The following is a 24,928-nucleotide window of genomic DNA, read 5'->3' on the forward strand; positions in this document are numbered from 1 at the left end:
GTAAATATTCGGTATTCGGCAAATTCGCCAAGTTTTCCAATATTTGTATTCGGCCGAATTATTCGCCAAAAGTGGCATTTTTTTTATTATGCTGCAACACTGTAAAAGCTCCTCCATAACTTTTCAAGGAGTCTATTTCATCAGGTTACGTTTTCCTGTTGTCATTATGTAGTGTATAGACGTCTGGAGCGCTTACGTCATGGTGACGTCACTGACAGTTAGGGTCAGTCGATGACAGACTGCGAGCAGAGCAGTCGTGTCACGTGATGTTTGGGTTGGCGAACCGTTCGAAATACATTACATCGTATGCGTCACGTCAGCCAAACATTTATTCGCAGACATAAAGATACTCACATTACCCTCACAATTCATATTTAACATAGCTAAACACGTACACACACATAAACACACTTTTGTTACCAACAAACCCACACGCACTCGTTTAGGAAGCAAGGAACGACTACTATCAGCACCCCACAGACTAAGCAAGTCTTCAAAGACCATGCATGTCTTAGGTCCTAAGATTTATAACGCGCTGCCTAATGACATCAAAATATTAGACAGTACGAATATGTTTATTAACAAACTTAAAAAATGGCTAATTGATAAAACTTTTTATTCTGTAATGCAATTATTCGACATGCCCGACCTATGTACTAACTACTAACATGACATGATATTTTAATCTTGACATAATTATTTATAATGTATTTTTAATTTACTGAACATAATGATTTATTGTAATTTTAATTCTAGACATAATTTGTTTTCATTATCAATTATGTGACGATAATAATTTATATTCTGATGTTTGACATGTAATATTTTAAGAATATTATGAATAAATGAGTATGAGTATGAGTATGATTTACTGTGGTAAATTCAGTACTTTACACATTATATGACAGATATATGTTACTTGAATGTTCATGTCAAAATTCATGTTATATAAGAATGTCGTTTTAAAATCAAAGCGTAACTTCGATGGCAGCTGACTCTTAAAGAGGATAACTTAATATTCTTAGAATGTTATATCAAGTACGAAACGTCGGGGCAATGAGGCCAAATAATTAAAAAGGGCCCACAGACTATCAGTCCGCCATCGGCTGACATCGGCCTGTCAGTAAGAACAAAAATTTGACAGTTCCGAACAACTGACAGGCCGATATCGTCCGGCGGACTGTTAGTCAGTGGGCCCCCTGCGATTAAGTCCTGTTCCAATTTAAATCTAAGTTCTAATCGTAAATTGTGCTCAAGTTAATATTTATCAATATCTATAGAGTAGATTCCATTCCATTTTGCGAAATGTAACAAACAAAGTTAAAATAATAGATAGGAATCTTGCCAAACTTATAATTTTCTTAAACGTAATGTAATCGCGTCAATTTCGTGATAATTATAAGGTTCAATTTAACTTACACAAGTCTTACCCTCGAGTTGACAGATATTCTGAAGACTTTTATAATTGGTAGAAACGTCTTATTCTAATTCAGGGCTGGCTCTTTTACTCAAGTTTTCTTATCTTTATTACGGTATTTTTTAGGGTTCCGTACCCAAAGGGTAAAAACGGGACCCTATTACTAAGACTTCGCGGTCTGTCTGTCCGTCTGTCACCAGGCTGTATCTCATAAACCGTGATATTGTTGCCGCTATAACAACAAATACTAACATATATGAATATATTTGTACAAGAAAATGTGTGAAATTTTCTTGTACTACTTAAAGGTACCTAGGTAGGAGAAGGGTAAAAATATGTCACATAAAATTAGACGTTAGTACATACCTGGGGGCTTAGCCAAGATGATAATCGTACATCGACATACGCCATACGAATAAAAATAATGTATCGGGATGAGAGATGCTACGAAAAGTCACGTGACTATTTCCATAGGCTAAATAAATTTCGATTGACGTTTTCTGTCAACGAAGTTCGAAGCCCTAAGCAGTGGTCCATAATAACAATAAACACAAAAAGACTTGAGAAAACTCGACTTGTATCTTAATTGTATAGTTTTTACTGTGTACTAGAATCCTAATGTAACTAGTATTTTAACTCTGTAGGGGTTGCACGCAAAACTTCGTTTCCTCTTTGAATATCGGTGTCAGAATACGAGTTTTTATTCAAACTAGTGACGAAATCAAACATCATACATATTTTATTTTGATGTATACGTACCCGGGAAGTAAACTTTTATTGTTTTGTCCACAGAAGGGACCTTTTTCTGAAATGTGTTTGACCCAAACAACGAAATGGTGTTAAAATGAAATTTATTTTACGATAGATACCTTTGTTTAACCATTACCGAAATATATCGAAAAACCATTTGCCGAATACCAGTTGAAAAAATTGCTCTGCTTCAAAGAGCTTTTAAAGCTCTCAATTTGATTTACTTACAAATTGTATTTGGTTTTGTATGGATCAATGGAATTAAAAAGCTATTTCAACATTTTTGAATAAAAATAAAAGCTCAGCGACACTATCGAATCGTTAATACTAACTTCATTTCTAGGAAAGCGACATATAGTGAAGTGAAGCCGATTAAAACCCGTCACATACGTAGCTACTTATACCTAATGCCTATATATTATTTAGTATATCAATTTTACGTAGGTACTAGTTGACAGTCCACACACGCAGCTATAATATATATTTTTGGTATATAATTGTTTTGCATAATAATAGGAAGTAAATCTATTTATTTATAACAAATACATAATAATTCTACTAACTACCTTAAAATATACCTTTTTGTATATTAATATGTCTTCTAGAAAGGCATCTTAAGTCTCTCTCTTCTCTCTTCTTCCTGCCCTTATCCCACGTTATGTGGGGTCGGCATAACATGTTTTTCTCTTCCATTCTCCTCTATCTTTCGTCACCTCAGCACTCACTCCTTTCTTTCTCATATCCTCTTTCACACAATCCAAACACACACTTTCTCACAAAGGCATCTTAAGTAACCTTGCTATAAGTAATTATATATATTATAACTCGGTATATTACGATATGTATTTTGGTACATTTCCTTCCTTTTCTGACGTAAATGCAACCGATATATATCTCTCTCTACGAAAGCAACGAGTTTTATGATAGCTAAAATATGTATTGTGGTATCTTTGTCGTGTGTGGTGCTTAGCTATAATGTAATATATATTTCGGTATCTTACGGTGAATATATATATTAATAAATATATATTATATCTACACACGTCTGTGACGGACATAAGACCATTTTTTTTTGTTAAATGTTAATATTTTTCTGATTACTGATAACCCTACCAAAATCCCGAATTTGTTAGCCGAAGCCCTACTAAGGGATTACGGAATTCCGCGAGCCCGCTAACTGGCACGTTTAATTTGTTAAAATACCACTTAATTAAGAAGCCCAACTTTAACGGAAAGTAGGTAAGTCGATATTGTCAAAGGGCCCGGGCCTATCCGCGAACGTCGATTATTGAAATTTCGTTAGTCTGTCTCTATCGCTCGAATATAAAAGAGTGACAAAGACAGATAACGTGATTTCGATTTTCGACGTTGGCGTTAGACCAGTTCCTATACTGAAATTAGAAAGTGAAATGGATACACCTTTTGTTTAATTCATTGACAGACTTATATTTAAAGCTCGTGAAATTCGTTTAGATATTATTGAACATTTATTATTTGATGAACGCTTCTGCTAAAAGCTACCTAATTAGTTGGTAAATTAAATATTTTAACTTTATTTTGATCAAACTCATCGCTTACTTTATGTTTTGTTCAAACTAACAAAAAAATTAAGTTTAATATCAATGATACCCGCGATTCCGGGCACTCACAGCCGACACTCACACTTGCTCAGTGAGAGTGAGAAAAGACCCTGAACCCACTGGCTCTTAAAAAACAAATTCAAGCCCTTCACAGCCAAAACAGCAGTGTTGGCCGAACGTTAATTGCAATTAACATTTAACCAATACAAATTGAACCGTAAACCGTAACGGACGGTTACAGTTTACGGTTCAATTTGTACTGGTTAATGGTTAATTGCATTAACGTTTCGGCCAACACTGCAAAACAGTACATGTAAACGCAGAACTGTAAACTAATAGTTCCACCATAACACGCGACCGTTTATCATCGCCCCAGACGGGGGTAAACGAGCGAACCCGCGCCGACGCTAGACGAATTGCCTTATCTACTACGACATTCATTTTGTCGTGTCGAGGTTTACAAATATTTGGTTGTACAGCTCCTTTCCCTATCTACATACTTTCAAGTATAGTCGTGTCTGGAAGAAAGCATGGAACGGCATATGTAGATATACTCGTACGTACAAAATAGTGTTGTTTTTTTTCTAGAAAGAACATGGAAATCAAAATGAGAGTACGGGAAAAAGGAATGACGATTTCTTAACGACTTGATTTCACTTTTTTTTGTACTTATGCATGCCAAATGTCATGCTGTATATTAACATTATTTTAAACGGGTCACTCAGGGTGTTACGTTTGCGCCATATTATAAAAAACTTTATTCACTACATTGTATACTAGTATACTTATATGCAAGAAACCCAGGCAACAGCATAGTAGAATTAATATCGACTAACAACTATCCTACTACTATCAACAAACTTATTGACCCTGTAGCATTGCAATAAGAATCACGAATGGTTAGTTAACTGTGTCGACAATAGTACATACTTAGGAACATCTGTGACCTGTATGTTATTAGTATTTTTAATTACAGCGTTAAACAATTTTTGTGTGCAAATTGCCTTTCTTTGGCCTCTATATGGAAGCAAAATGTGAAAAAGTCATTAAATGTTAAGGTCAACATTGCACGCGCTTCGAAGCCGGTTAACTTGTTTTGTTTCTAGATGAGTTAGGATTACTTTTAAATAACCTGGTGTTATTTTGATCGCACCCGTACCGTTTAATAGCTGTAGACGTCGGAAGCATAGCCAAAACTTAATAAATGTATGGTTCCACCATTTGAATAAGGAAACCAAAAATCCCGAAGACTCGCCAATGTTTCTGTATCAGAAACCTTTAGTAAACTTTACTGGAATTGGTTAGATTTTAGTATTAATCGGGTTATTCAGGCTCACTGTGTATAACTCAAATCTCAATACACACTGCACTAAGACCACTAAGGCTCACTTGCACCATATCCCACTAACCCAGAGTTAAGCGGTTAAACCGTTAACCCAGCGTCAAATTGTACTGGTAATTCCAGGTTTAACCGCTTAATCCAGGGTTAGTGAACGGTGCATGTGGCCCTAAGCCTAAGGCCTAAGGGCCACTTGCACCATTCATTAACCCGGGGTTAACCGGTTAAACCTGGAGTTACCAGTGTTACAATTTGACACTGGGTTAACGGTTTAGCCGGTTAAATCCGGGTTAGTGGGGTGGTGCAAGTGGCGATAAGTGATGCTTAATAAGCTAAGGCTTATCTTAATAAGATAGATATAACACATCTGTAATTCCTATATACGCTTGCCTATTACATTACAAGTTAGTGCATAATGCGTCTCGTACTTAGTGCAATTGATTGTATGATAGGATTTCGATATGATATTCATGGACTATCTATCATTCCATCATTCGGTTATTGTAATTAACAGAAGTAAAGGGTGCATTAGCGAAGTAACCTTAAATTATTTATGATGGTGATGATGATGAGAAAAAGGGCAACGCATTTCGTGATATGAATATTTTTTTAAGCAACCTTTTTGTTTATGTTACTATAGAAACTTCCTGGAAGCATTTACTTACTCGAAACTTAACGAATTGAAATACAATGTTGATATAGAACGAAGAAAGTTTCTCTAAAAAGTATAGTCCCATTCGGAAAAAGTATGAAACTTAATTGCATACGTAGTCGTATACCTACGTACATTTTTTTCTAAAATAGAACAACTTATCTAGTCTGTACCTACTTTTATTTTACCCACATAAGCTACCTGCATGCCAAGTTTCATGGTTTTTTTCCGTTTTTGGCTGTACTTTAAGCTGGGAACCGGGACTAAATATTATTAATAAGTATGTCTTCTTATCATGGAACAATTATGTTTCAGACATTTTGGAGGTGTGCACGGAGCCGCCGTGTCTGGGACGCACGCAGAGGCAGCACCCGCCAGGGTAAGAGTATTGTTATTGAGTTGATGAAATACAAAATGAGCTGGCTACTGGGTGAACGCGTGGGCTTATGATAAATAAAACTGGACGCCTGCCTAATAAAACGGTATACAATTTTATTTCCGAAGGCGGTAACCGAGAACCACCGGGCTCCCACAAAAAGCGAAATTAATGTCATTATTACTAACCTGGTCCGAATTAAACCTGTATATATGTACAAAACTTTTATAAAAATCATAGAGAACCGCATCTCAGGACAGCTCGATCTCCATCAACCCCCCGAGCAAGCTGGATTCCGCCCCGGCTTGTCTACCACTGACCATCTGCATGCACTAAATCAAGTGATCGAAAAATGCACAGAGCACAATCTCCCCCTTTACCTCGCCTTCATCGACTACTCGAAGGCATTCGATAGTATATCGCATCATTCCATATTTGAAGCTCTACAACACCAAGAAATAGCACCGAACTACATAAAACTTTTAAAAACCATTTACTCCAACAGCACAGCCACCATAAAACTTCAATCTTCTGGCCCGTCCTTCGATGTACAAAGAGGAGTTAAACAAGGAGATCCGCTATCGCCGAAGCTCTTCACCAGCACTTTAGAGCACGTGTTCCAAAAACTTGCGCCGCTTTGGGGAGAGAGGGGCTTGATTGTCGGGGAAAGGAGGCTGACCAACCTTCGCTTCGCCGACGACATAGTCTTGTTTTCCTCAACTTCATCCGAGTTAAGTCACATGCTAGAAGACCTTAGCAACGCAAGCCTCGAGGTTGGACTGAAGATGAATATGTCAAAAACCAAGGTCATGACTAACAGCACAAAACGTAGGATTGAGATAAACGGAGAACACATCGCATATGTCCAAGAATACCTTTATCTTGGCCAAATAGTCTCTTTCCAGGCGCGGCAGGACAAAGAAGTCCAAAGACGCACCGAAAACGCCTGGAAGAGCTATTGGTCAATGAAACACCTGATGAAGGGAGACCTACCACTGTCACTCAAGCGTAGGCTTATGGACATGTGCGTACTTCCAGTTCTCACCTACGGTGCTCAGACCTGGTCCTTGACGGAAGCTCAGAAGTCCAAACTCGGGGTTTGCCAGAGAGCTATGGAGCGCAGCATATTAGGTGTAAAATTAAGAGATCGAGTCCGAAACACCACGCTGCGCTCTAAGACTCAAATAATAGACTTAGCTCGGAAAGCGGCCAAGTTGAAATGGGACTGGGCTGGTCATGTCTGCCGAATGCCGGATGACTTGTGGGCCAAGTTAACCACGGAGTGGGAGCCCCACGAGTCTAACCGGGGATCCGGCAGACCTCGTCGGCGATGGCGGGATAACTTGGACTCCTTCTTGACAGGCTGGCCGGATATAGCATTAAACAGAGACGAGTGGAAAAAGAGGGGGGAGGCCTTTGCCCAGCAGTGGGACACAGTGGGCTCTGAATAATAAATAAAAATAATAAAATATATGTATGATAATAGTTATTTGTTTTACAAGGGGGAAGAGTTGTTGTTTAACCTCTCGCGCTAATATTGATACCCGAGCAACGAATGATTCGAGAAATGGAAACTTGAGAAGGGTTTCAAGGCACGAAACAAATTTTGCCACCGAGTCAAACACAAAATTTTTCACCACACTAACACAAGGAAAATACTAACTGTAAAATATCAAACAAAATCACAGCAAATCGATTTAAAATGAATGTTATTAAATATTTATTATTCAAAATCATTTAAAAGTAAATTCTACCAGTAAACATAATGAAAACAACTTAAAATTTGCATTTGATTTCTTTGCCTAACATGTGAATAAAATGCAACTTTCTTATCAGTTTTTGAACAATCAAGAGAGCCTTTACCAGCTGGTGTGGTAGAAATTATATTTACCATTTTTCTAACAGTTTAATAAAACCCTGTGAAACCGCGCAGCTTTCCAATACGTGCCAACATAATTGATATAATAGTAGCAATCAATTCCAAGGGCGAAGTAGCGTGACGGCTAATCGAGACAATTGAAACAATTGCCAGCTATGTTTACTTTAGATTTCTATCGAATGTCATGCCTAGATGAATTTATCAGATTCGCGTAGGAAAAGCGAAGCTAGCAGGCCAATTTGAACGTATATACACTAACATCTAAATGATGTCATTCAGATATCGTGCTGTATTTGTCCGTAAATGTATTGGCGCGAGCATGACGCGCGATATAATTAACTAACTGATATCATTCGGTGGCAGCATGGTTGCATTTTTATCGCTTGTACCTATGCCTGTTACTTTCGCACTTACCTACTTGTTAGAACGTGACAGGCATTGGCATTCATCGAGTATCATTAATCTACGTGATCGTTTATCTATCGGTGACATATACATTGCTCAAAGGTTAACTGTAAGAGATCCCTGAAAGGGATAAGTTCGCGTTTGTACAAATGATGCGTTTTTCTCTTGTTTTATGTTTCTTTTTGTACAATAAAGAGTTTTACTACTACTACTTCTACATTCCCAAAGTTTCAAAAATATGTGTACGCTCCTACACCTTAGACAATAAAGTCGTGTTCACATATTTTTAAGCCATTAGTCTGTATCGATATTTTTGCCTTCGACTGTACACTGGGGGTTTCTGAAACGCTTTGGTGACCTCTGTCACCAGTTGTCTCCATTCTGTTCTGTCCTCAGCTATTTTTCATGGTGGTCATTACTCAAACGCACATTAACCTTACAAAGGCACAAAAACTCAATAATTTGCCGTCTTTACTCCAAGTTCATTGAACTATTACAACAATAGATACCGTCAGCAAAAACTGGTGCCAATATGAAATTATCCAAGACTAGTCTCTAGGAGGCCAACTCTAACTTACATATTGCTGTCTAAATGATGTCATTTCGTTATCATTCGCGCTCGCACTTCGCTCGCACTTGTCCGTACATGTATTGGCAAAAGTGAGACGCACGGGCGAACGATAACAACACGAAATCATTTTGACACAAAAATGTAAATTAGACTTGGTCTCTAGATAACAATTTAACTCCCAAAAAGTATTCCACGTACAGCTAGCAAAAAAGCCAGCAAGTGTAACAATGAACCTGTTTTGCGGGCTGTACGTTAATATTTCTGCGCTACATTTTCGGTATCCTATAATTTATAGCTTGTCTATGAAGATGGGAGGTTTTTATGAGAAAAACAATCCCAACAAATTGGTGTAAGTAGTTGAGGGTAGCGTAAAACGCCTATAGGTAAGTCTGTGGATAGCTCGTTTAGATACATGGTGGTGAAATATGATGATATTTAAGAAAGTAAAGTCAAGGTCATGAGTATATTTATTTAAGTCGCCAAATGGACAAAAAAATCTACACGCCCTTGTATGTGCACTTAAGGCATCACCCGCTCAGACTTATAAATGTATGGAGTACCAATGACTCGGCTATTCATCGGTGCATGCATGACCTGAGAGTTTCATATATTAACATTCATGTATTATACTTACTTCCCTAATCTGATCCCATACAATAATTAAATATGAAATAAGGAATAATAGGATACAAATATAAAAATAAAACATTAATTAATAACCAAATGGTTTACATTTTTGGACAAAACCATGAAACATCAGCGCTTTGCGATATTTTTCTATCGATATCGTATATCGAGTCCCATAAAAAATTAAAGAATGTATGTAAGATTGGCGACTCCATACCCTCTCTGTTTCCGAAAGTTAAATGTTATAGACCTAGTGGCAGGTTTCGTGTAGGTATTAGCTTCGCTTTACCTAAATGAATCTGATAAATTGATATAGGTATGCCATTCGATAGAAATCTGAGTAAACATAGCTAATAACTAATGTGGCAATTTCGTGTATGACAGGCCAATTCGAAAGTACACTGACATCAGAATGATATCTGCGTCGGTAGTACGGTCGCATTTTTATCGCCTGTCACCATGCCTGTCACGTTCTAACAAGTAGGTAAGTGCGAAAGTAACAGGCATAGGTACAAGCGATAAAAATGCAACCATGCTGCCACCGAATGATATCAGTTAGTTAATTATATCGCGCGTCTTGCTCTCGCCAATACATTTACGGACAAGTACAGAATGATAACTGAATGACATCATTTAGATGTTAGTGTACGTTCAAATTTAGATTAACAATAAAAAACAAGTCCATTCATAGTTCGTGATCAGCAACGCATTACGTTTTAATTGATGTGATAGAGATATTTGTACGTTTGTAGTCACCTTGTTTCCTTATATGTATTTGACAGCTCTAGTTCTCTGCCAATTCTCTAACTGACAGTCGTATTACGTTTGTCAGTTAACCCCCTACGGGCTTCCTAATTCTGCCCAAAGAATTAGGTAAAACGTCCCTAAAACAATTTCGCCTTTAAATTGACTTGGGGAAGTATTATTTTTATGCAAGGGTCGTTACGCCGGGGAAGCCGTTGCCATGGCGACGTAATTCCCCTATTATCCCCTTTTATTTTACCCTTCAGCCCTCGCCCCCGCGTTTAGTTATCTGTCAGTGCGGGCTTGTGTCACACCGTAACGAATGACTTAAACAAAAAAGTGTTGTGTCGTGGAACACTCGGTTGGAACGAAGTTAAGAAAGGCTGGTGACGTGTTCATGCTAGTGCTCATGGTCATGCTCATGCTCGTGCCCGTGATCATGCTCGTGCTCTGTTCTGTTCTGTTCTTACATGTATCGCACTAGTATGGCTTGTGACGCCAATATTTGACATTTGCATCTGTCGCCGCACTAGTATGGCTTGTGACGCCAATATCAAACATTTGCATCTATCGTACTAGTATGGTCTGTGACGGCCAAATCTTACCCTTTTTTCGCCTAGCCATCTGCCAACCGTCCGATAAGGCACTTCTTTCCAAAAATTTTAAAAATGCACAAATATTTTAGTATTCATCTTGAAATCACTTATTTTGGGACTATGATTATTAAAAATTTAAATACGAGCAGTTTAAAATATTAACAAATTAAATGTATAACTACAAATGTATATCACCGTCATTTGAATTAATACGAGGCGGTCTCAAAAGTTTGTTATTTATAATTTATAAGCAACTGTAGACTATAGATTAGATAAGCGCGAAAATGGCATGAATTGTGTAAGATGTTATGCCGTTTTCGCGTCGGTTTTGACAGACCACCACATTTTTTGACTAAAATACCAAATCAACACAGTCGTTCGTTATATAATTTCATATTAAAGGCTGTTAATTAGGCGAAGGGTTAATAATGCTCAATTTAATCAATTGATTGTAGCCGCGTAATTTGCTATTATAGTCTGTATTGCTTTAGGTATTTCTAAGCATATTTCTAATTGTAATAACAGTGAGTAAATGACGTTTTTGGTTGAAGAAATCTCACTTGACACTGACAGATTAGATCAGAGGCAAAAAATTACCATTCCCCCCCTTTATCTCCGAAACTACTGGGTCTAAAATTTTGAAAAAATTACACAAAATAGATCTTTACCTATAGATTATAGGAAAACTTATTAGAAATTGCAGTCAAGCGTGAGTCGGACTTAATTGCTTAGTTTTTGATCCGACCCCTACGGCTTTTTTAATGACATTTTACTCACGTTTCACATAAAAAAAAACACATTGTTTAAATTGTGTAATGTACGGAACCCTTGGAACGCGAGTCCGACTCGCACTTGGACGGTTTTTTTTGCGTTACCCTATTCCTTAGAAACGGTGTAACAGCAGGCCAACAAAACACGGTGGCCAAGAATGTGTCGCATTGAAATACCCCCGTCCGAACGTGCCGAGGGATGCATTTCTGGAGCACGCTTGACCGACTTCAATTCTGTTTACTTTGCAAACATGTTGCGTTGGACCTTGTACTTTTCTTTTTTTTTGACATAATGGCGGCTTTGTTGTTTGTTTTCAGAGGAAAACCATGTAGAACGGGTTTTTAACTTAAGGTATGGTTCCGTCAGAAAGCATGAAACTTGGCATGCATGTAGCGTATTCAGATACGAAACAATAGAAGTAAAACGAAGTCATCAAGCGGTTGTTTAGGTGGATCCATTCATAATGTGTCCATTCAATTTTGCAGCTCGCTGTACATATGTACATAGTTCAGGAGAGTTGAGTCTAAAATTCAGCAGTTTTTAGGTAAGTTACATGCATGTAAGCGTGTTGGCGTATGCTATAAACTAATATGTATGAAATGAATACCTACAATAAAATACTGTTTACATAGGTAGTTAATTTTCGCAACACAATGAAATAAATTAGCATAAGACTCTGTACCCTAATTCTGTTTAGCTACTAATCTCTCAAATCTCTGTTTCCAAAGCATTATGCTTTCATTGCTAATTTTCCTATCTACTGCCCATTTCCTAAGATATTATTTACCAAATATTAGCACAATACCAAAGAACAGCGTAGTCATCGCGTATGCCCACAAAAGTACAGTCGCCATCAAATATATCGGAGCGGCCGAGGTGCTCAAAAATATCTGAACACGCACTAACGCCTTGGCAATAGAGGCGTGTTCAGATATTTGTGAGCACCTTGGACGCTCCGATATATCCAATGGCGACTGTACGAGTAGTTATTATGACTAATCAGTAACACGATCCTAAGGAGGTCATCCATATTTGTTCAGAACTTTCTGTACGGCCAGAGACTGGTACGAGTATATAGAAAAGACGGGCGACGAAGAAAAGTCATTGTTGTAGATGCCTTTTAATATTATTTTTACATTTGATTATTTGCGTAGATACCTTGTTGCTATTTATTAACTTGAAACTTAACATAGGATTTAATTAACCACTAAATCCAATCAAATATGTACAATAAAAACATTCATCTTATTTAATGACGCCATTAACATTTTCTTAATCTTCTCCCGGAGCTGTATACATATTTGATGGCACCCTTAATAAATAAAAATATGATTAAAAGCTTTTATTATAACTATAGATTTCATATACACAAAACAAAAATGCAAAAATGGCCGATAGCGCCACCTAGAACAATAGTGAGGCACGCGGGGAACGTCGTGATGCCGTTGTTGGTGATGTGATGTTGTATGTGATGCCGTTGACGGTCTTGAATATTAACTAGTCTTTGGCGTACATGGCTAAGCCAAACGTTGACTCGGTTATCTATGAGCTCATAATGCAATTAGTAACTGCAGTTTTATCAATGACTAATATAGAACACGTGCATGCTAGCATAGCTAGGGCTGTGCCTACTGTTTATCGATATAATGATCGGTTGGAAAAAGTGGATGTTACTTCTTAGGGTTCTGTATTTAAATGTGTTCCTCATAAGCTGTAACATTGAGGTTTTTTTTAAAACATGATATCAAATTATTTTTATTACTTTATGCGTCCTGTTCGCACTAATACCATCGTATTAGTGTAGAGATTTTAATGATTAATGATACTTTGAATTTTTTTAACATGGCTTTCAGAATCTAGCCCTCACCGTTGCTTCTTATCAGGTACTTAAGCTGGAGGTCAAATGCTTACCTGCTTACTATTATAAAACAAAATCCCGTTCCTAGTATCTTATGAAAAATACAGACGCCGTAATATGATCCAAAAAGTGCTACAACTTTTGAAAAACTCCGTTTTCTGAACCTAATAGCACGTAGATATTTAGTGTAGGTACTTGCTTGTTGCTGTATTCAAATCAGTAAAAAACTGTCGTTTTGTTTAAAAAGTGAAAACTGAAATTTGGTGCCTCTTAGTCATAAGGTAAATTTTTTGACGGAAAAAATAACACAATACCATTTCGAATTTATGATTAACATAATATGTTTTGTATTGGATAAGTATAGGTACGTATTTATATATTTATGATTAGGTATAATATTTAATATTACTATTACAACTGATAATGAGTCGGACCAACCTAACATGACAAAGTATGGCGATGTCATAATTAATGTCAAATTTCTATAAAAAGACGGACTTTACCTTTAGCCACGTCACCGTATTCAAAAATTAAAAATTTCGTCTAGTTTTAACTTCTAAATCGAATTCATAGTCTGGGGACATTTTCTTTCTCGAAATCCTAAAATTACCGTTTAAATCACAAGCTCTTTGTAAATGCAAAATGCGCGTACATACTTTAAGCATGCAACGACGACGGCGAGACAGTTTTGGCACTTTGACAGTCCTATTGTACCGGTTATTACGGGTACACCGAAATAGTGTCCACTCTCTTCTGCCCTAATACTAAAAAGGCGTATGTAGTGAATTGCTTAATATGTATATACAGTGTGGAATTAAATTGTAGGCCCTGGGGAGAAAGTGCCTTAAAACCTTAAGTTAGCTCAATTTACTTAATGGAAACATTATTTTATTTCTAAAAAGAAATGAAACTGCATTCAAAGATGTTTTGGGTTCCGTAGCCAAAGGGTAAAAACGGGACCCTATTACTAAAAAAAAAATCGCCTGCCTCGCCCGGGAGTAGAACCGACAAAAAATTAAAAAAAAATATATATATATATATATAATAATAATAACGCTATTTTATTCTACTAGTCGATACAGTTAATGTTATTGATAACATTTCTCCAAGAAACGTAAGGTCTTACACTCGTCTGTGGTACAAAATATCCATAAAATCGAATATTTAATACTCAATAATATTTTTAGACAAGCAAAACTGAAAAAAAATGAAAAATCTTTGAATACAGTTTTGTTACTTTAAAAAAATAAACGAATGTTTCCTGTAAGCAAAATGAGCTAACTTATGATTTTAAGGCACTTTCCCTCCAGGACCCATTAACTTTTTCCATTATACAATTTAGAGCATTATACAATGTTTCCTTTCTCCATACAAGTGCACCTTTTTTTGCTCCCTTGTGACACAATCTACTATTAATACTGAATGTATGGTATAGTACGTATATTGAAGTAGGTGTCTACAATGAAAAGTTTGCATAACACACTCGTGGCATGTACCTATATTATCCATCACCCACTGACCACCGAGTCCCTGCCAAAATCCCGTTACTCGATATCGATCCGATCGTTCAATCGACTAACATGACAGAACCGATCAACAAGATATCGACATGGGCAGCTCTGATTCCCAAAATAAATTTTATCAGACGCAAACCAGAAGCCCTGTAAGGCTAAATTTAGTGTTAAATTTAACAGACGAACTCAGTAGCTTGTACAGCCAAATGTTTACTATTTTGCACTTTACAACGTTGTGATAAGGCAGATATTGTAAAATCTTTAATGTTGGCTGTACATATAGTTTAGTACAGGACGTTGAACTTTCACGCTAATCGTTTTTGCTTTTTTCAACTTCGTTAATGTAGGAAATGTGCAGAACGTGAGATAAGAATATATTATCACTATTATCGTAGTTAAAAATACCCAACAACTTTGCGTTCTTATTTTCTGTTATGAATATACTACAAATATAGTGTAATATTGTGCTATTTCGATATGCCCGATGTAGATTTGTTTTATAGTGAGATCAAATATAATGTAAAAAAAAAATTGAATAGTGTAGTTAAAAATACCCGACAACTTTAGTTCGTAGTCTCTGTCATAAATATACTACCTATATAGTGTTATATTTTGCTATTTCGAGACCTTCATATTTTCGTTATTTAGCAGTATACCGGGTGTTTCCTGTAACAGGAGCAATAAATTAAACTGGAGGCTGTACGCCTCAAACTGACCAACATTTGTTCAGTAACTTTTTTAAATTATGAAATTTTTAGATTATACCTTTTTCATACTAATTAAATATTATTTTCAATGTACGCTGCCATCTGTGTATTTGACGTTGCTTGTCACCCTTTAAACATAACAAATTTTGCAATACATTGCGTTTTAAAATAAACTTTAAAGTGTAATGAAAATCAAAACACAAGTTATTTTTAAAAGGTGCTGAACAAATGTTGGTCAGTTTGAGGAGTACAGCCTACAGCTTAATTTAATGCTCCTGTTACAGGAAACACCCGGTATATGTGGAAGCTTGTAATTTGCATTTAGTAGATAAGTCTGTTAACCTATGTATATTAGGCAGTAAGCATCCCAAATAAAATAAAATAAAATAATTACTTGTGAAGTTAATTACCAAAAAAAGAATAAATTAAAGTAAATTGTTGGTTAGTTTAATGGTAAGTTAAAAGATAAAACATACTCGTACATACAATGTTAAAGACGCTTGTCGGAATACTGCATCCTATATTTTGCAAGTACGGAAAAGCTCAACACTAAAGCGAGAAATTACCATTTCGTAACTCAAGAAGAATTTTTAAAATGTTTTAGCGTGCCCTGAAATGCCCTGGTTACTTGACTTACAACTATAGAGGTAGTTAAGGATACTCAACAAGTGGTACTATTTTCTTTTACAGGCAAGAAGTTACTTTTTGATAACGGGTGTCATTTACTGAAATTTCATGAATCATGATGTATAATGTTATCGAATGTTGCTGGAACTCGATTTCTCACTTTTATGAGGTACTTTCCGCGAGATATAAGACCCTTGGAGCGACATTTACATACATACACATACATACATATAATCACGCCTATTTCCCGGAGGGGTAGGCAGAGACCACGGATTTCCACTTGCTACGATCCTGACATACCTCTTTCGCTTCCTTCACTTTCATAACATTCCTCATACACGCTCGCCGGTTTAGGGTGCTCTTGACCCGGCCTTTCTTCAGGATTTCCCCGATCAGAGAAAGTCCGCCGAGGTCTGCCCCTTCCAACTCCCGTTTCTACCTCTCCCTAATACACTCTTTGTTAGCCTTCTTTCATTCATTCTTTCTACGTGTACAAACCATCTCAACGTACCTTTCTCAATTTTTGTCACTACATCTTTGTTCAGTCCACACTTTTCCCTTATCACACTGTTCCTAATTCTATCTGGTAATCTCACACCACACGCACTTCTCAAGGCTCTCATTTCCACTACATTCACTTGCGACATTTAAACTATAAAAATGGGCTTTTGATTTGATAATGATCTTATAAACGAGTATTAGGCGGCGCAAGATGCACCGCGAATAATATCTAATCCAAAGCATAATTATTTAATTGTCATCTGGTGCCTGTACATTGAAAAATCGTGAACAAAGATGGGCATAGCGTGACTAGTTATCAATAATCTCGCAGAGGTCACTGCCTCCAACGGACCCCTGATAATGCCGATCGGATCTTAGATCGAGATATCACTGGTCCATCACGGTAATGGCAATGGCAGTATCTAAACTCCCATGTTCCCATTAACAAAAAAACTGGGTAAGATAATTTTATTCAAAAAATTCAGTCCTAAAAAGTCAGCGGATGTGGTAAACGTTATACTAAAGGCTAGACCATTTATTTGTACAAATATCGAGCCTTAAGCTCTCAAGCCTATGTACATGTACAACTTCATCAGTAGATCTTACTGATTACTGATTTATAACATAGATATTACGACTGGTATACTTCGAGTCCGCCTACACTAAGTGCTACATCAAGGAAGGCGCGCCGATACAAGTATTAACAGCCCGCATTTAATAGGGGTCGTGCGCGTTGGAGGGTCTGCCATCTTGTGGCCTAAATCGGAAACATAAACACATTGACACTTCACGCCAAAGCAATTATTATTATTAAAATATTTTCCTTTAGCTTTGATAGAATGTTTTTAAAAATTGTCCACAATATGCCGCAGTAAAAAAATATTCTTGTTGTTTGGCATCGCATGCATGTGAGCTGACCATTTGTTCGCCTGTCAAGATACTGCTTATCATAACTGTGCTTTCAATCGGTATACTGTATAGTAAGCTTCATAAGCTTGGCACGCGATTCGAATCGGTTTCGACAGCTTTTGAGGTCTATGACCTAACAATTACGTGCCAATAGTGTTGGGTAGTCAAGGTCGTAAATATGTGTACAATTTCCAACCTTAATCCATTGAAATAATGTAGAAAATTTAGATTTTTTACTGACTGTACAAACTGTTCGTATAAAATTTATTGAAACGACATAAAGACCAATTGGTCAGTTTATGTATGTTGTTATTAGTGTAAAAAGTGTTTTTTTTTTTCATTGTTTGCTTTGTTACTTCATATCCTGCTAAAAAAATTGGATCTAAAAACAATAGTGTAGCTGATAATATGGCTGAATTTATTTTGTTTCGAAATCGAATGTGTACGTTTGTTACTCCACCCAATGAATTAGGTTGGTTTTTTTACACTGTGGATAGTTAACAGATTAAAACGTTGAGTACTTTTTATCTCAGAAGACTCGAAACTTTAGGCAGACCCTAAAGAGGTGAAACAGGAGCTGGCCTCAGCGAGATCTACTCGGGCGAAGTCGCAGGCAGTTGCTAGTAAATAAAACAGGTCCTATGTTAATATTTGTTGACCATTTTCGTCACACTTGCCCGTAAAGGGTGTCATTCTACACAGACATTAAGGGACAATGGCTTAAATTACTTCCGCAGTCCCCTTAGAGTAATGGTTATTACTGCAATATGTGAATAACGGTTCTTAGGGCACTTGCACCATCCAGGGTTAGCCGCTAACCCAGAGTTAACAGCTAACACAGGGTTAAATAGGACTGGTAACTCCGGGTTTACCCGGTTAACCCACAGTTAGTGGCTAACTCAGGATAGCACAAGTAGCCCTTAGTTTATTACTTTCTATTTACTAAAGCAGGATGATTATAGTGATATAATCACCAGAATCTGTTTAGGCTTTAATTGAGCAAGAAACATCCAAACAATGAAACAAACAAACTTCTTTTATAATATTAGTACGATTTTAAATGTCTAATATTTCCCCACAATTGCATAAACAAAGATGAAAGCATCTTAGTAAATTATAGTACACGAAACCGCAGGACTAAAGGAGAAATAATTACCTTCTCATAATAATTCAAAGGACAGCGGGGAATAATTACTAAAATTCATCCTGAGAATTCGCGGAATCGTCGTCTTTGTGGAACCAAATCTTTTTCTTTGTGTAAATATTGAAGATTTTTCCGTCATAAATGCTTGCTGGGATTGTCTTTTTCTTTTCAATTGCGAACAACATCATTAATTAGGCTTGTCAGTTCGCCCAAATGGCATTGGAAATCCATCAGTTTGAACTTGGAATTTATTGCAAGGGATTACTTACTTACTCCTCAGTGACCCAAAACGCTACTCTGAAATGACTTCATCTGTAATATGGCGTTTTCTGTTCAAGAGCAATTATATCGCATTTACCGTTAAGCCAATTATTATGTAGAATTCCCGCCAAAGGATTTCCTGCATTAGGGTTGTCGCGTTTGACATAGGCAATGCCAATCCTGACAAGCCGTCCTGCGGTTTATACTGCCTTATAGGCCTTACTTAATGCCTTATACCTTTATCTTGCTAACCGTTACTTCTAATATAAATGTAGGCATACTAACTAGGGCAGTCAAATGGTTCCCAAAGTTGACAGCTCCGACCCACCTATATAGCGAGCATAAAATTGCCCAATCGCTCGGCATATCGTCTTATGTTTCAGGGCCTACTCAAATATCGCATAAGTAGTTTGGGAAATGCTGAATGCATTTCAAAATGTTGCTTATTTCGTCGGAGTTAAAATGTATGTAATGTAGTCTCTGCCATTAAAAAATCAATGTAGATTTTTCCAGAATTTTCAGTTACGTCTTAGAGGTCGCTACCGCACTTTAGACCCTTCATACAAAATGTTTGAACTAAAACCCGGCATGAAACATACAAACTTCAGCTTTTGCATGGTAATGGTTGCAGAGATTAAGAGGATAGTGGACGACTGCTTCTCCATACATACGTAGTCCTCATTTTCCTCTCTGGGTATTGACATTATGGAAAATTTTACATAGCTATGGTTGATACTTATTGATACCTATATTACCTATACATCAAATTGTTTCAAAATATTTTCAGTAATGGTAATATCCAGGTAGGAAAATGGGGAATTATACGTGTATGTGGAAAGGCGATTTCGATTTTCCACATTCGTCTTAAAGTTACGGTTATTTTTGTTGCTCAAAGGTCTGCCCGCCATATGGAGCATCGCATGAACCACTAAAGTTCAGAACACCGAACAAACTACCTTCATAACGTCACCCCACGTAACGCCAATAAACCAGCACAATAGCTTTATTAGACCAATCATAACTTACATGGAACCGAACTCTGCGCAATTACTACTAAAATGCCGTATGCTGTCATACACTGTAACTCAGCGAATTTTAGCCTTATCCAAACGAGTTAAGAAACTAAAGGCAGCTCGCTCGAAAATGGTTTTAAGTCCTTAACGTCACAAGTCGTATGTTATGTGCAATTTAATTTTTAGCCTTACAGTCTTTAGGATATGGAATTCAATATGAACCAATTTCGCTCATGAAGGAGCAGAGTTGATGGGTGAAAGTGCGTCGTTATGTTAGAATGGGTATTGTTGTTAATTTGATGAGCTTATATTATGTACGTGATGTTTGCATGTGTGTAAAACAAGCGTCGGATGTAGTGTTTTTTATACGATGTTCAAATTATACGAAGGTGATGTTTGCTAAATAACTACAAAATTTAAATCGATGAGCGCGTGTTCCACTCTGTATACTTCCGTATTATTTGGGCCCAACAGAATAACTTCCAAAAAACCGGCCAAGTGCGAGTCGCAAGACAGGTTCCGTACCATTACGCAAAAAACGGCATAAAAAAACACGTTTGATGTATGGGAGCCCCACTTAAAATATTTATTTTATTCTGTTTTTAGTATTAGTTGTTATAGCGGCAACAGAAATACATCATCTGTGAAAGTTTCAACTGTCTAGCTATCACGGCTCATGAGATACATCCTGGTGACAGACAGATGGACAGAGGAGTCTTTAGTAATAGGGTCCCGTTTTCACCCTTTGGGTACGGAACCAAAAAAATCTGTAAACGTTTCAGCAATTTGAGCTCTTTCAACGATTTAGTGTCCCTAGATGTCCAATAAATTCCTCCATCATACAGTTACGACTCACGAGCGTTTGACTCTGTAAGCGATATCATTAACACCTCTTAATGAAACGTATAGCTTCAATGCACACCATACTTTCACCAAACTAAAAAGCATTAAATACAGAGCAGATCCACTTTAATTCTCAATCTTAATGCAGGTTAACAAAGTTAAGATTACTCTGGCTGGTCTGGTCACACTTATGGTTTTGTTATATGATAGTGTTGTAATTACGGGGCATGCTGGGGCATTAATTAATGTATTGTATTCGTGGCCACGTGTGCTCTCACGGGCGTTTAGACATCATCAATTCTATTACCGTTTCTTGTCAATCGTCACATACATAGCGGCACCATCGAAGACATATACCTACTACTATGATATTATTATAGATGTTACTCATACTCATATAATATTATAAAAACTTCCATATTTATTTCATTACTTAAATAAAATGAAGGGTAAAAACGGGACTCTATTACTAAGACTCCACTGTCCGTCTGTCTGTCTGTCACCAGGCTGTATCTCATGAAACGTGATAGCAAGACAGTTCAAGTGCAAGTAATTTTCCCTGATGATGTATTTCTGTTGCAACTATAACAACAAATACTAAAAATTTTATTTGTACAGAACCCTCGGCCCCGATTCGCACTTGTCCGTTGTTTTTGTTGATTAATTTTCGCACACTATTCATCTTTGTCATACTTATTGTAAAACAGTGCTTGTCTCTTTCTCGTTAGCACGTGCATATATTTTCCGCTTGCCTAGGCGCGACTTGGCAACTTGTACAATTTGTACAAGGTTAGCGCTTCAATTTTGGAACGCCTATAACCTATCTGGAGTTTTAATATTATTGATATACTGATGATTCGTGAACCTTATTGGAACGAGATAAGGTCTAATATTCATAGGTTATGCAAATCAACTGTGTGGCTTTTGAAACCTAGTTGCTCAAAGGGTTATGGAGCGAACTATGATCGTAGTTCAACCCGACCGTTATTTCTTATTTCCATCAGGAGAGATCCTGATGGAAATAAGAAATGAGATTCTCAAGAGAACTTAGGATGCTGACATTACTCAGATTCAGATTACTATCAGTTTCAATGGAATCAACTTGAATTTACACTATTTACAATGTAGTGTTTGAAACCTGTTGTCTCACTAAAGGGGCCCACTGACTATCAGTCCGCCGGACGATATCGGCCTGTCAGTTTTTCGAAACTGTCAAATTATTGTTCTAACTGACAGGCCGATATCGTCCGGCGGACTGATAGTCAGTGGGCCCCTTAAGGCGCACTAAAGGATCACACAACTCCGCTACAAAAAATGTCGTGAGAGTGACTACGCGTCCACGCAACGTTTATCCTGAAAAGAAATATGATTATCAGGGCCACCTGCATCATCCCACTAACCCGGGGTTAACCCGTTAAACCGTTAACCCAGTGTCAAATTGTACTGGTAACCATGGTAACTCCGGGTTTCACCGGGTAACCCCCATAGGATGGTGCAAGTGACGCTTAAAGTTATGCCGCATAAAATCTTTAAAATAAATGAACCTTGAACTCACTTAACGCCTTTAATCTTACAAAAGCGCTAAAGGATCGTAAATATGATCGCACTCTGCCATTCTGACAATAACGTCACAAGTATAACCTCAACGCATCTACGCAACATTTTTCTGAACGGCGCCGTCCTAAGCCAACAGATGAACAGACCCTCAATCTATGCGACCCATTGAGCGCGTACTTACCTTAATAAAAGTTCCAACGCAAATATGTTGATGGAAATAGAGAGGGAATTAGGTTACTGGCTTCATTCGGGGTTTGTGGGATTTAATTATGGTTTTATGTTAAATGTGCGAGGAATTTATATTAAATACGGTTTTTGTGTGTAATTTTCTAATTATAAGGGTCCTTACCTTGATCCCTTGGTCAGTTGTCGTTAAGATATTGACATTGCTAATTTGATTGTTGAAAGTTTTAAAATGGCAACTGGCAATCGGTTTGATTAGTCATAATTAATGACCGATGAAGATGACGCAAGTGAAAGTATTCGATAAGATTGGGGTCAATTCAATGTACGCCGTGTTTTTTTTGATTTCCGTTAATTTTAAGGGGAGATTCTTCAGGTTAAATAAAGGTAATTTCTCTAAGAAACTAGTGTTTTAACTCTTACGGTTTTTGAGATATTCAATAAATAAATTTAATTGCTGAACCTGTGTAAAAGATTCTTCATTGCCTCCAAATTTTATTTATTTTTTAAGTTTCGTCAGTAAAGAGTTTTCCATTGATAGCTACACTACACTCACTACAAGAAGGTTACTGAGGTAAGTTAGTTTGACAATTCCGACATTACCTACTTTTCTTTCATTATGTGTCACACTAACTTTTACGTAACTCTAAAAGACCTTTTACAATGCAATATTCATTTATGTTGTATGAAAAAGGAAAAAAAATATTTTTTTTTGAATTTTACAAAAAGCGATATACCAGGTAGCTTCTATTAATGTACCAAGCAACGTATCGAATTTAACGGAAATCAAAAACAACACGTATAAGCAATGAAAAGTACATTAGTAGACGTTCTGTTTTACAAATTAAAGTTAACAAGATTTTAATTTATCTTTATCTTTACACATATCATAAACGTTATGTCTATCTGATACTGATACTGATACTGATACTTGGGGTAACTCCAGCCAGCAGATCCTGCAGCAAGGACTAGGAAGAGGAGACTACAAGGGGGAGGCGATGTTGATACAATTAGCACTATAAGCTCGCATGGCTCTGCTGATTCAACCTAAGCGGGAGCGAGTCGGTGGAGTAACCTATGTCAGCGTCACCTCACACCACAGCTAAGTCTCAAACGCGAAATCAAACAAAGTATGCGCGCAAACCGGCTTATTACGCAACCCCCTGCCACCCCGCCGTGGGCACCCGCAGTCGCCGGAGACACCGGAACACCCAGTAGCCGGGACTGGAGTGTATTAGGGTTTGCAGTCAGGATGGTAGAAGACACGGGAAGTTTTTAGCCGAAGTCATATCATAAACGTTATGTCGATCTAATAATAACAATAAAATTTCGAACAACTAAAAAACAATGGAATTGACCTTATTTATATAAGTAGTATCAGTCGAGAAATGCGTGATCAAATGCCGCAATGGCGGTCGTAACATGCGGTTTTTGATCACATCACAGAGAGCTTATAATATGAGTGTAGATAAGGCAGTGTATGTAATAATGTACCTTCATAATTAAGCATTATGTAGCAGTCACATAAACTACCATTATTTAATAGTACGTGTTAGTTAATTTTCTTACATGGGCTTAGGTATCCCAAGAGACAGTTGCCCCGCACCCTTAACTTGTAACTTGAAGGATTGCAACTGACAGATTTTGCTATTGGAAATAAACTAGCATGCCCAATTTCGTGGTATACCTAACAACTGACACGTTTGCGATGATTAGCTGTCAAAAACAACATAACATACCCTACCTATATCAAATTCCGTTTATATCGGCTGTTTTTTTTCTCATGGAGACTGACAGAACAGTTTTTGATACCATATAGGACGCATTGAATAAAGTAGTATCCATAATAATATCTTTCATGTAGACATACCCTAAAGTTAAAGGCTATAAAGGTTAATTTTCTTATTTAACCCTTATCCACATGAAAAGGTACTCCTTTTATTTGGATAAGTATGATAAAATTATTACTTACATGCCCACAAGCTGTCCACAGAAGACAAAACTGTAAAGTTTTGATGAACACACAGGAAAGACGTGAACAGTTTTGTGTTTGACCCTACATTCCATGACCATATAATAGTAGGTACCACTAGTACCAGTGACA

The 24,928-nt window shown here is 37.1% G+C and overlaps 1 protein-coding gene across 3 annotated transcripts in view; it reads left to right on the forward strand.

The window, feature by feature from the left end:
- Positions 1 to 24,928, forward strand: part of LOC134747108 (uncharacterized) — a 255,287-nt gene that overhangs the window by 130,713 nt on the left and 99,646 nt on the right. For 2 of the 3 annotated variants that reach the window (XM_063681685.1, XM_063681686.1), the window contains exon 2: positions 6,054 to 6,117. The exons of the other annotated variant lie outside the window; for it this stretch is intronic. The gene's annotated coding sequence lies outside the window, so the exon portion shown is untranslated. The remainder of the gene's footprint in view (positions 1 to 6,053; positions 6,118 to 24,928) is intronic. 3 annotated transcript variants of the gene reach the window in all.

Source organism: Cydia strobilella, chromosome 14 (genome assembly GCF_947568885.1).
Source record: "Cydia strobilella chromosome 14, ilCydStro3.1, whole genome shotgun sequence".
NCBI classification, from domain to species: Eukaryota; Metazoa; Arthropoda; class Insecta; order Lepidoptera; family Tortricidae; genus Cydia; species Cydia strobilella.